General features: G+C 43.1%; 1 long non-coding RNA gene across 1 annotated transcript; it reads right to left on the reverse strand.

The window, feature by feature from the left end:
* Positions 1-1,369: 1,369 nt before the first annotated feature.
* LOC134394739 (uncharacterized) lies at positions 1,370-10,821 on the reverse strand. Its single transcript, XR_010025200.1, has 3 exons — positions 10,733-10,821; positions 2,575-2,636; positions 1,370-1,639 (listed from the first exon to the last, which is right to left on the reverse strand). It is a non-coding gene; the product is annotated as an uncharacterized LOC134394739 (long non-coding RNA).
* Positions 10,822-12,999: the final 2,178 nt, after the last annotated feature.

The following is a 12,999-nucleotide window of genomic DNA, read 5'->3' on the forward strand; positions in this document are numbered from 1 at the left end:
CAATCCGAATCAGAATGAATGTGCTTGTTTTTGCATAATTTATTCTATTTCTGTTGGCAGGGAGGAGGAGGAGGCAAGGAGCTACCCCCTCCCTCAACTACGTGAAAGAGCACTCCATCCGACGAGCATTTTATTGCACGCTCGTTACTGGGCACTCACGGATTCCTCGGAGGTCGCTCACATGCCTCCCGCCCCTTCTGGTCTTCCTTGTGCTGCAAGAAGGAAGCACAACCTTCCTTCTTGCAGCACAAGAAGGAAGCTCTGGGCGGTTTTGTGAACCGCCCAGAGAGCTTCGGCTATTGGGCGGTATAAAAATGTAATAAATAAATAAATAAATAAATAAATAAATAAATAAATAAGAAAAACCAGAATAACTACAAACTATTTTTTAAACTGAAGTTGCTGCTCTCTCCTGCTGTGTGTGGGAGAAGCAGTGTGTTCACAATGAGGGACTGAATGGCCCTTGTGCACCTTGTTTACTTCCTGTTTGAAAACCGGAAGTAACTGAAAGCTCCATCACACCGGGAGTTAACACGCTCCCTACCTTCACTTCTCCGCTGGTGTTTTCCTTCCTCAGTTACTTCCTCTTTTCAAAAGAGGAAGTACAGAATGAGCATGAGGCCCATTGAGTCCGCTGTTATAATGGTGCTACCATTATAATAGTTTTTAAAAAACATTGGACTTAATGAGGGTTTTTTTTTCGCACAAGGAAGGCCAGAAGGGGTGGAAGGGGCACGGGAGGCAGACGACGTCATGGGAGGGACCTGAGCAAACACCATGGGAGTGCCCAGTATCGGATGGAGCTTTGAGTGTCCACGGAGAAGTGACGGTAGCCAGCGTTTCTTCCAAGGTGTGATGGAGCTTTCAGTCTCACTCAGAATGTTGCCAAAGTTTTGTCAAGACCTGCTTCAGAATACAAATCTGTTCATCTCACACTGCTTAGGTGTATTATGAATCGAGCGCCATTTTCTTGCAAAATTCTTCTCCAGCTTAGAATGCAGCATTTGATTCTGAATATGCATGGTCAGCAGTCAGCAGATCAGGTTCCCGAAGCCAATACCCTTGAAAGCACATGTGTAAAATGTATGTAAAGTGAATCCCTTACTCTTGCGAAAGAGCAGAGACTTGAAGCACCTTAAGGACTAACACATTTATTATGGCATAAACTCCCTTGGACTAGACTCTACTTCATCAGTTGCAGGAAGGTATTATCCTGCACACGTACACATACACACACACATGGGATGTGTGTGTTCATTGTCAGTAGTAAGATCAGAGGGATATGAAATGCACGTAGTATAGACTCTGACAATTATGTAAAAAGTTTAGAATCTAAACTTTAGATGTATGTAAAATTGTTACAGCACCCAAATTTAAAAAAGCAGTGAGGGGAGTTTGCCTGTCAATACTGCTCAGTCTTTTCACCGGCTTTCTCTGAGAGTTCAGCAAGCAACGTCCACAGTTATTTCCATACTTCTCTCTACAGCCCTATGAGCTGCAAATGTCACCGGAGGAAGCCGACATTCTCCGTTTGCCAAATTTTGCTCTAGATACCAAATTCCATGCTTTCCTGGTGAGATTCCAAGCAGAATAAATACACTGCAGACATGAACGCATGCTTCATTTGCACTGTCAGGACCTGTGGAAACAGAACATATAATGTAATATATAGAGTATATTCAGGTTGTTTCTTGTCAAAGCACTTGGTGCTGTGCAGGGGGCTGTCTAAAAGCTCCATCCGACGAGCGTTTTACTGCACGCTCGTTACTGGTTACTCACGGATTGCTCACATGATGTTGCCTACCTCTTGTGCGTCTTCCTCCCGTTCTGGCCATTATTGCGCTGCAAACACCCCCCCAAAAAAAGTCCAGTTGCTGCTCTCTCCTACCAGACTGAGTGGGCTTAATTACTTCCTGTTTTCAGGAAGTGACATCGGAGCGACGACAGAGAAGCGATGGGAGCTGCGCATTTCAACCTAAATTTATTTATTATTACATTTTTATACCACCCAATAGCTGAAGGTTTAAATGCACAGAAAGCCCTCGGGTTATACAATGCAGCACCCACCGTGCGCTCACCCTGGGGCTGCAAAGCTGCGGAGAGAAAAAGTCAGGGACTTACCCGAACTTTTTTCTTTGGAGTGATGCGAGTACAGCACACCTGTCTATCCTCGCTCTGGAGTCGCAGCGGAGGCGTGGCCGGGCAGATGGCGACCCATGATTGGTTGCTGTCTGCCCAGACAGAAGGCAGGGGGTGGGACCAATGAGCCTAATGGCAGCTGGAAAGCCTGTGCTGCCTCCCTGCATCAAGACTATTCGCTGCCACCCTGCACCAGCGATACTGTGGGGTTTGGCGATGGAGCAGTGCCAACTTGGTGCCTGAAGACAGCCCCCAGGAAATGAGTAAGGCTCTTGACTTGGGGGTGGGGAGAGAAAGTACTTTTTCATTGAAAGTTCTGCAGTTGATGCCACCTACAATGTGATGGGTACCCAAGAAATGAAGAAGTGAGAATGGGATGAATGTAATATGCATGTCGTTTCAATGCCAGCGTGATATGATGCTGTAAGTACTTACATGCTGATGCACGCTCAAAAGATTCTTCAGGCTCTTCTCTTTCCATACAACTGCAAAGAGATCTAATGACATAGAATATCACCATATGGGGTAAAATCACATTTTCCTCCCCACTTCTGTCCCATGATACTTCCTTTCTTGACACAGGGGAAGAAAGAGGAAGTAAACAATGACCAGTGGGTATTTTTATCACATGGCTTTTCCCACATACAGCAGGAAATGGTAGAACACTTTGTTTTTTAAAAATGGATTTACCGGAGTCTACTTTGTGACGGAATGAAGGCCAGAAGGAGTGGGAGACACACGGCAGGTGGACGTCATCTAAAGGATGCGCAAAAAAATGTGAGTGGGCAGTAAGCAGCATGTGATAAAAAAACTCATTTGATGACGCTCATAGTTACTATTGGAGACACTTGTCAGTTTACTGCATGGCTAGAAGTATGCCACAAATTCCATGTTTTGGTTTTCACTGGGTACTTCCGATTATGGTGAATCTTAACTTTCATGCCTATGAAGACAGGGCATTTGTGACAGGCCCCAAAGGAGAGTGGGAGATAGTTTTCATTTCCAAGAGGAGGTATTTTCTCTTTTTTCCCAGCTCCCCCGACTGTGCAACTGGTTCTCATCAATCCAAAATGTCCTAGACTTCTAGCCATAAGCTAACCAAATTTAGTACACAAGGCCACTGCACATTTTTTAAAATATTTTTTTTCTTGAATATTAACCAGTAGAGTTTGGTTGGAAATGATGTTCAAATTGAAATTTCCATAAATATTTGGAAATTGTGAGCGAAAGTGGGCTTCTGTGGAGTTCTACAGGGTGACTTGTATTCAAAAGATCCCACTTCAATCCCTGGCATCTCCAGCTAGGATTGAGAAAGACCCCTGTCTGAAATCCCGGAGGGCCACTGCCAGTGACCGGGTTCACACAATCATGGAGGGGGAAACAAACCATGGGGCATACTGGGGAGATTTGCATAATTGCCCCGGGGTAGTGCGGCTACTTCTGTCATGCAAACCTGGCCAGGATGGCTTGTTGCCATGGGTAACAAGTCACCCAGAATCCATGGGCTATTGACGGGTTCTGGCTGGGTTCCCACAACATGACAAGCCAACATGGCACTTCTTATGTTCTTATGCTACTGAGGATAATTATGCAAATTCCCCCAGCATGAATGTGTGGAAGTGGGGTAAGACACTGGCTGGGTTCAAACAAGATGCCAACCCACACTCAGTGGTTTAGTGTGGATTGTTGTTGAACCATGAGTTGTTTGTTGAACTATTGGTTAGCATGTTGTCTGAACTCAGGACATTTTCCTCAGGGTAGCTTGTTAACCACCCTGAACAAAAAACCATGGGTTCTCAAGGTGGCTTGTTAGGCCACAGCTAGACCTAAGGTTTATCCTGGGATCATCCAGGGTTCACCCCTGCCTGAGCACTGGATACCCTGTGTGTCACCTAGATGAACAGGTTTGACCCCTGGACGATCCAGGGATAAACCTTAGGTCTAGCTATGGCCTTAGTGGGGGGAAAAAGCTATTTTGCAGAAAATGTCATCGGTTCAGACAACACTCTAACCAATGGCTCAACAAACAACCCAAGGTTCAACAAACAACCCACACTCAAACACTGATTGTAGGTTAGCATGTGTGCAAACCCAGTCTAATGGCATAAAATGAGAACTGGCTAAGGGATTTCCCTCTCTCTTTCCCAATTATCTGCACAGATAACAAGGAGGAATTACTGCCATTCAGAGGTGCTGTAATGCAATTTTGAGGCTCTAATGCCAATTACTCTTGCTCATTTAACATATTATTAAAAAGTTCTCCGTTCTTTTAGAGTGAAATTATTTAAAGTCTAGTGACTCCATTTGTCACTGACATCTTTCCTTTGATTGTTTTCTTTAAGGTTCTCACAGTCAGACAGTATTGAGTGAATATGGTATAGCTAGGAAAAGAAACATAGAGCAGTTTTATCAAGCCTCTAGTCAAAAATGTTTGTCAGTTATACTTTTAAACTGCCCAATAACCCAAATTCTCTGGGCAGTGTGCAGTACATTAAACATAAAAAGTTGAGCTGTAATGGTTAACTGCAGGAAGGGGTAGAGAAGGGACAATATCTAAACTCTACAGAAAATAGATACTTTTAAACTTATTTGCTTAAAGAATTAGTTTTAATAAAAAAATTAAAACTACCATGTCTGAATCATTCCAAAGTTTGCACTCATTTCCCAAAATGCCTTAAGATCTTCTGAGGTGAACTTGTCCCATGTGCCCCTGCCATTTGAGGGGCAGTGGGAGGTTATCACGTCTACGGCCTCTTCCGGTGTGATGCCGTTTGGGGGATTTCTTGCCTAGAGAGGTCTGACTAGCCAGCTTATATCCATTTTTTAAGAGAAACTATGAAGGCCTTTACTTATATAAGGGACCTTTCCTAACTGTAGTTCCTTTGCAGTCAATGGGGGTAGGTTGTGGTTGTTGGGTTTTTTGTTTAAATGTGATGTTAGTGTTGTTTTAACTGTAAGTTGCTTAATGCTCCACTGATAGCAGAAAGGAGGGAGGGGAGAAAAAAAAGTGGTGTGTGTGTGTGAGAGAGAGAGAGACTAGGTTTGCATGACCATGGAGGGAAAATAATAATAATAATAATAATAATAATAATAATAATAATTTATATCCCACCTTTTGCCCAATGCTGGGCCTCAAGGCTTATTTTCTTTCCATGATAAAGAACAAGACCAAAGTTTCCCCTTCCATGGCTATGGCTGAGTTTCGCATTTTAGAAAAGTCTTTCTGTGTGTATATGTATATGGCTGGGTGTGGAAGGATATGTGTACCATGTGTAGAGTAGGTGGGCAAATATAAAGTCCACTAGACATACCATTGCTGGTCATATCATTGGGCAGAGTGAGGTGGCTCCTCAGGAAGCAGATGCTGAGAGGTTAGGAGAGGTGACAGAGATGTGTGTCACACAGCTGCTTGGAGGCCTCTAAGATGACCTACTGCCCTGTGGTGAAGGATACTATCTTATTGCCACTGTTCAAATAAGATTCAATGGGTCAGGTACTAAGCATGAAATGTTGGGCGCCATCTTCTCCTTCAGCAGCAAAATCTCTTGGGCTGGCCCTGAGAGTGACTGTCGATTCACGATAATAAGTTACCCTGGAACAAAAGGGGAAAACATTTTTGAAACAACTCCTGGTATAGGGTTGTAAATTAGCTTTTAATCCCTGCTCACCCCAAAGTGGGTGGGGGGGAAAGCAGGCTAGAGTATGCCATGGCTGCCTTCAAATGTTAATTCTAAACTATGGTTTAGCTTTACAGGAACATGGCTTGGGCTTGTGAGTTCCCCCTTCCCCTTTCTCTTCCAGCATAGATGCAAAGGAATTAGTTTGTGGTTCATCGTTATGTCCAAACCTGGACAAAATGTGGTTAGGCTTAACTATAGTTTAGGGGCAGAGGTGTTTAGGGCCAAATTCCATTTCAGAGAAGCTTTCAGCATGTTTTAGCTCAAAGGTCTTACTTTCAATAACTAAGCCTTAGGCGAGGGAAACAAACTGCATAATCCAGTACACCACCAAACATTTGGGGAAAGGAGGTGGGGCCCTCTCAGGAATCCCAGCAGGCTGAATTTGTTTTCCTAGAGGGCCAGCTGGCCTGAAGTTCAACACCCCTTGTAGGGAAACAAGCCAATTTCAAGCCATGGTTTCTGATCCTGATTTGTTTCCTAAACCACAATTAAGACTAACCATAGTTTTGGGTTCACACATAATAAACCATTAATAGTTGAAAAATGGAAGTAATCGCTTCTGATCTCTTTCTCATTATCATATTGGAGGAAGAGAGATGAGGGAGAAGCACATGAGCTTGAGGCTTGTACATATATCTGACCCCAGTCCCATGTGTCTCCCTGCAGCTCATGTGGTCCATGAACTATTTTTAAAATGTAGTTGCTACATTTTTCAAAAGCATTTTCTTGTACTGGAAAACAGTTGGCAAACAACAACAACAACAACACAACCCTAGAGGCTTTAGGAACTATCTCTACATCAGAAGAGTGATTCCTCACTTTAATTGTTGGGGAATAAAATCAGTTGTAGAGAGATGATCATGCATTTTGTGTGTTTTTCTTTTCACCTAAAAATAGCTCGGCCAATTTGGATGTGGCCTAATTCCCAACAGGATTTTTTTTGGTCCTCCATTGATTTCAATGGAAGCAATTTATTCTCCCACCACATTTTAACCTGGCACTAGCCTAAAACGGCAAAATCCCTTGAGTGCAGCAGCATGTTAAATGTGAGAGCACAGCTAAATAACAAATGGATAAAAATGGAGCATTACAGTTGTGTTTGCAGTGGATGAAATCAACCCTGGGGTTAATGAGCCCACAATATGTGCCTCCTGCAAAGGTCAAAGGTAGTCAGCATCGCATGTAAAAGCACAGAACCTAAATGGGAAATGATGGTTGATTTGCCCTATACAGTTACATTCATAAAGCTCTTCTTTCAAGATAAGGATTCTTGTAGCAACAACTTGTTTTAGAACCTAGGTATTAAACTGTCAATGTCCAGCTGAATAAACCTGAGGATACTGGATCCTTGTTCTTAAAATAGGGATGTAAAGATGACAGTGAGGACCAGCTGCTTTCAACCTACAGCTTCCCCAGGCCTTTCATAAGAATTGCTGCTCTACTGCCCTAGTTAGCAACTGGGTTTCCTCAGAAAATAGGCCTATTCTGAGATATGAATGAGAGATGGTGGGTCAGCACCAAAGGCCATTCTTCATAGCTTTTTTGCCTCTACGTTGGGAACTGGATGGCCAGGCAGCATTCTTTAGGGGAGTGTTCTGGTGGCAGACCAGACCCTTACTCACAATAAAGCAGGGTGGCTGTGTGTCCTACTTTATAGAAGACAGTCCTCTATTTGAAGGGTTGCCAGAGGACAGTTCTTTGTTTGAAGGCCTATCTCGTCCAAAAGTATAGAGTTTAAAGATAAAGAATCATAAGATGGGAAACAGGGGCCTTGAAGTTGCCCATCAACCGTTAGCACCTGGACAACTGATTGAATAGTTACACAGGTCAATTTAAATGATAGTCATTATTTCTAAATGTGTGTCTATAGTTATAAACCAGGGGTGAGGAACATCAGTTCCAGGGGACAAACCTGGCCATTCTAAGGTCCCAGTCTGCCCTCTGGGGGTTCCCCATATGACTACACTTCCTGCTGGCTGAGGTAGATGGGAGTTGCAATCCCAAACGTTTGGAGGGTACTAGGGTAAAATCCAACAAAAATTCAATTTACAGTAGACCCATTGAAATGAATGGGATTTAAGGTCATCATCACTAACTGAAGTCCCATTTATTTCAATGGGTCTACAGTAAGTAGGAATTTAGGTTGGTTTTTAGGGTGACCATATGAAAAAGAGGACAGGGTTCTTTTATCTTTCACAGTTTCATAGAAAAGGGAATTTCAGCAGGTGTTTGTATGCATCACCTGGTGAAATTCCCTCTTCATCAAAAGAGTTCAAGATGTTTAACTGGAGCTATACTAGAGTGACCAGATTCAAAAGACAGCAGGGCTCCTGCAGCTTTAACTGTTGTGATGAAGAGGGAAGTTCGTCAGGTGCTGCATGCATACAAATGACACCCACTGAAATTTCCTTTTTTATGCAACTGTTAAAGATACGGGAGCCCTGTCCTCCTTTCCATATGGCCACCCTATTTTTACCCCAGGTTGGGGAAGACTTTTCTAGCCAGTCCAGCTATCACAAAACCAGAAGTACGTTCACTTTAACAGCATGCACAAAGGATTGCGTTTCAGTCCCCAGTTACTCCAGTTAAAGTCAGTGCTTGGAAAGAGCTCTCTGCCAAAGAACTCACAGAGCCAGTACCAGTCAGATCTAACAGCACTGGGCTAAAGGGAGCCATAATCCAACTCCTTGTAAGGCAGTTTCATATGGTTATATAGTTAATCATTTATATGCACTGGCTGAAATGCTCTCAATAAAAATACAAACTCTTTTAAGCCGTACTTTAAAAGAGCAATCCACAAGTTTTTCTACGTCTCAAAGGGGTTTAGTTTCATCCTGCGGCATCCTTCGATCTTAACCTCCCCCCGCTTTTAATTGAAATTTTCTATCCAGGGTACCTCCATAATTCAATAGATGGGGATTCTGAAAAGGCAAGAGCAGGTGTGAATAGAAATAGCCAAATTCCACAGGTTTTGGAGTAATTATTTTCACAGTATGTCAGAAGGAAAACAACAAAAGAACTCTCCTAATACCTGTTCCCAGATAGATTTGCCTCAGATCGACAGCTTCCTGCTGCACAGGAACCCCCTTATCTCTTCATTTTTTCATTTGTTTTTATTATTGCTTTCAGCAGATAAATTCATATTTGCGTGGGCTATCTGAGAAAACAAGGACTATATAAGCTTCAGCTATTTCTGTTACAGTGGCAGCAGAGAGGATGTATTAAGCTCAGAAAAACCCGAAATGCATTCCAGGGCTCTGAGAATAAAATGTTGGAGTCTTGACAATAACTTTACATTCTGAGCGGTCATCTTTGCACTACTAAATAAACTTGCTGTTTGCCAGCACAGCTATATGACTCTGTGTATTACTGGAAGTCCCCTCTTTGTCAAAGCCTGGGTCAAGCGTGTGAAAAAGCCATGAATTTCACAATAGTCCATCCTAAAGTGCCTTTGCAGGTTCAGTGCTAGAAAGCCTCCTAAATCAGCTTTATGACTCAGGTAGGGTGGCATAACCACAAAAGAGGAAATGAATAATAATAATAATAATAATAATAATAATAATAATAATGATGATGACATGGCAATACCTAAAGACAAAAATGTTTTGGAAAACGAAGAGGAGAAGAGAGAAAAATATACACCACTGGCCATGGAAGTTAAATAACTATGGCAACAGGAAAAGGTCACAGTTATCTCGTTAATCACATCAGTCACCGGCATCACAACAAAAAAACTATACATAAAACCTTCAGAAACTGGGCCTACCAAAATACATCCACACCAACATCCAGAAAGCAGTCATACTTAAAACATGTTCAATTGTCAAGAAATTGCTGAATCAGTAAAAGACAGTATGACCTGGCAAACCCCGTCATGTTCATCTAAAAGTCACCACGAGCGAGCAAAGAGACAACAACTATAAAGGGGGTGGGGACAGAGGAAGAGGGCATGGCCATCTGGGGAACACCAAAGGGCCAGGTTGAGACCTGAGGCTCGATGTTTTGGATCCCTAGTCTAACCACTACACCAAACTAGCTCTTGAGATGCAGCCCCAAACGGTGGGAATGCATATGGAAACATGGCTTTCAAAATGTGCAGGTGGAGGATGCGTGGGTTGGTTGTTGCTGGGCATGCAAATAGGTCTGAGATGAGAGTGGGGATTGGTGTAATGGCCACAGATGTCACAAAGACATGGATGACTCTCTAAAATGGAACAAAGCCATGATATTTCTTTACGATTATTATTTTTTTTTTTGCTGTGCATGTCTCTACAGGTAAATGTAAGTGCCCAAAACAAGGATGATTACTTTCCTCACTGGGCCCGTTCAGAAGACACCTTCAGCCATGGCTTTAACCATGGTGATTATTCACTATGGTTAAAGCCATGGTTTAAGGTGTCTTATGAATAAGGCCAATGTCTCGTCTCAGCTTTCTAACAGTACCTTTCCTGCCCGTGCCAGCAAAATTAGCAGGCAGGCAGATGTGTGGCACGTTCTTATGGAACATTTTATCCTGTGCAATTAAATGCACAGATCACTTGAGGTTTTCCTGATACGCATCTGCTGTGCCTCCCGGGACTGGCATGAGATCCGCAACTAGGATGCCCCTCGTTCTTTGAGCAGGAGCATTTGACCATAGGAGACAGACAACCCTGATGCTGCTGCTGGCCAGCAAGAGCAATTAAGAATCCCAAATTCCAGCCAGCAGTGAAAGTGAGAATAAGTGTTCCTTTGTGTCCATGAATCCCCAGCTGCCAGCATCTTCCTGCCCATCCGTTTAACAAAAAGGGAAGCCGCTGGGAACTGGGTCACAGGCAATTCCACCCCTGTACAACTTTCTTAATTAAGGCAGAAAAGGAATCTCCCAAGTGGCTGGCAGTAAAGATTGAATGCCAAAGGGGCAGATACAGTACCTGGTGTGCGTGGTGTGGTCACAGCAAACAGGCATGGTCTCTATGAGCCAAGGCCACTTCTGTTGCTTGTTCTTATCTCTTGTGGTAAACAGAGCTGTTCCTGTGTTCCTGGAAGAGACCAAGAAGCCAAACATGATTTTGGTTAGGATCTGGGGAGGCATCATTAAATTACGTACTGCTACCTCATCATCCCAAATCCGGCATGATTTTTATTACAGAGAGGTGTGAAGAGCAGCATTTTATTATTATTATTTATTTATTTATATAGCACCATCAATGTACATAGTGTCCTCTTCTCTGATAAAACTTATAAAACAGTTCAGTTCTATTTGTTTGGGTCTGAATAGAGACAATGGTTTCCTGTCCAGCTACAGGTGTTAATTTACTCAGCAATATTAAGATGATTGTCTTATTACTGTTGCTGTAAAGGGTCATTTTACATACATTTAAGCTTTAATCACATTGTCACAGACTATACTTTTTTGCATTTTTAATGCCAACTTTTACATCCCCCCCCCCCCCGAACACACACACACACACACACTTTACGCCCATGACAACTAACTAAGGATCACACTCCACGCATCTGATGAAATGAGTACTGGTCCATAAAAGCTACTGAACTGGAATGAACAAATCTAAAAGTGTTTCTTGAACAAGGGTTTGAATAAGGACTATGAATAGAATAGTTTCTGCACTGCAAGAAGTCCCTTATTATGTATAAGAACTGCTGGCCGCTGTTATCTATTTGTCTTCAAGCCTCCCCTGGCCCTGATTCCTGCCATGTGACAGCCCCTCTAAGTGTGGCTGCCCCCCAGGAGAATCCTAGCAGTTATCTTCTCTGCCTTTCTTTCCATAGAAGACCTTATGACTGACGTAAAATGGCAATTGCAATGATTTGCCTTTGTGTGCATTAACTAATTAAGTGGTCACTAAAAATTCCTTCGGAGCATTATCATGGCCTTTCTGCAAAGGGTGAAAACAGAAGGGCACAGAAGTACCCAGATTTGCACAGGTCAATGGAAAAGTCAGGGATTAGAACTCGGGAGCTGAAGTTCCCAGAGTGCAAGCTGGTTTATATAGCTTGCTTTAAATCCCTAGTTTGGAGAGGATCTTCTGGAGTTCTTTGCTGACTATGATGGTTTTCAATACTTTGTTGCTATCCTACTTGGTGTCATTTGTGTAAATATACAAACAGTGCAGAAGCAGTGGAAAAGAACCACAGTAATAATACATACAGCCTGGTCCTATGCATGGGTTTGTTTTCCCCCAGAAGTCCCAGTGAATTCAATGATGCTTACTCCCAAGTGTATGCATTGAACATTTTAGCCTAAGCATTTATATGGTACATTCCCTAAGTCAGGGTGCAAAACCTCGGGCCTGGGGGACACAACTGCCCCTTCTGGGGCCCTAATCCGGCACCCTGGGGTTTTCCAGAAGGGAGACATACCCCTTCCCATGGCACCACTCCTTCTCTCCAAACTTCCAATCGATTGATAGTTTCCTGGCTTTTGTGTGCTCCCCAACCCCTGCAATCTAAGGCCCTTTCTACAGCTAAGGATTATCCAAGGAGAATGGGGGGATCGTCCCTGCCTTATCCCAGGATCCCGTGTGTCATTTGGATGCACAGGGATGATCCCGGAACGATCCTGGGGGGAAAAAGCAGGTGTAGATTTATTGCATACTTGTGATTGGTCACTCATGGAAATTTGCATGTCCTAATGGCTCTCCCGCCATTTTCAAGTGGGAATCTGCCATTTTATTAAAAAACACAAATGCTGTAATAAATCAAAATCATGCAATAAAATAGCCCCATCTGCTGGTGCTCTCACTGAAACATATGAGAAGGAACTGATTAGATCATCTCAAAAACCCATACAACAACCCTTTAAGGCAGGCAAAGTAATCATCCCCACATTATAGCTGGGGGAAATAGTGAGAGATTGGTAACTGGCAAATAGAGGGAGAAAACGTGGAGGCAGTGACAGACTTTATATTTCTGGGCGCAAAGATTACTGCAGACGCTGACTGCAGCCAGGAAATCAGAAGACGTTTACTTCTTGGGAGGAGAGCAATGACAAATCTTGATAAAATAGTTAAGAGCAGAGATACCACACTGACAACAAAGGTCCGCATAGTTAAAGCAATGGTATTCCCCGTAGTAACCTATGGCTGCGGACCATAAGGAAAGCTGAGCGAAGGAAGATAGATGCTTTTGAACTGTGGTGTTGGAGGAAAATTCTGAGAGTGCCTTGGACTGCAAGAAG

This window comes from Elgaria multicarinata, chromosome 1, assembly GCF_023053635.1.
Source record: "Elgaria multicarinata webbii isolate HBS135686 ecotype San Diego chromosome 1, rElgMul1.1.pri, whole genome shotgun sequence".
Taxonomy (NCBI): Eukaryota; Metazoa; Chordata; class Lepidosauria; order Squamata; family Anguidae; genus Elgaria; species Elgaria multicarinata.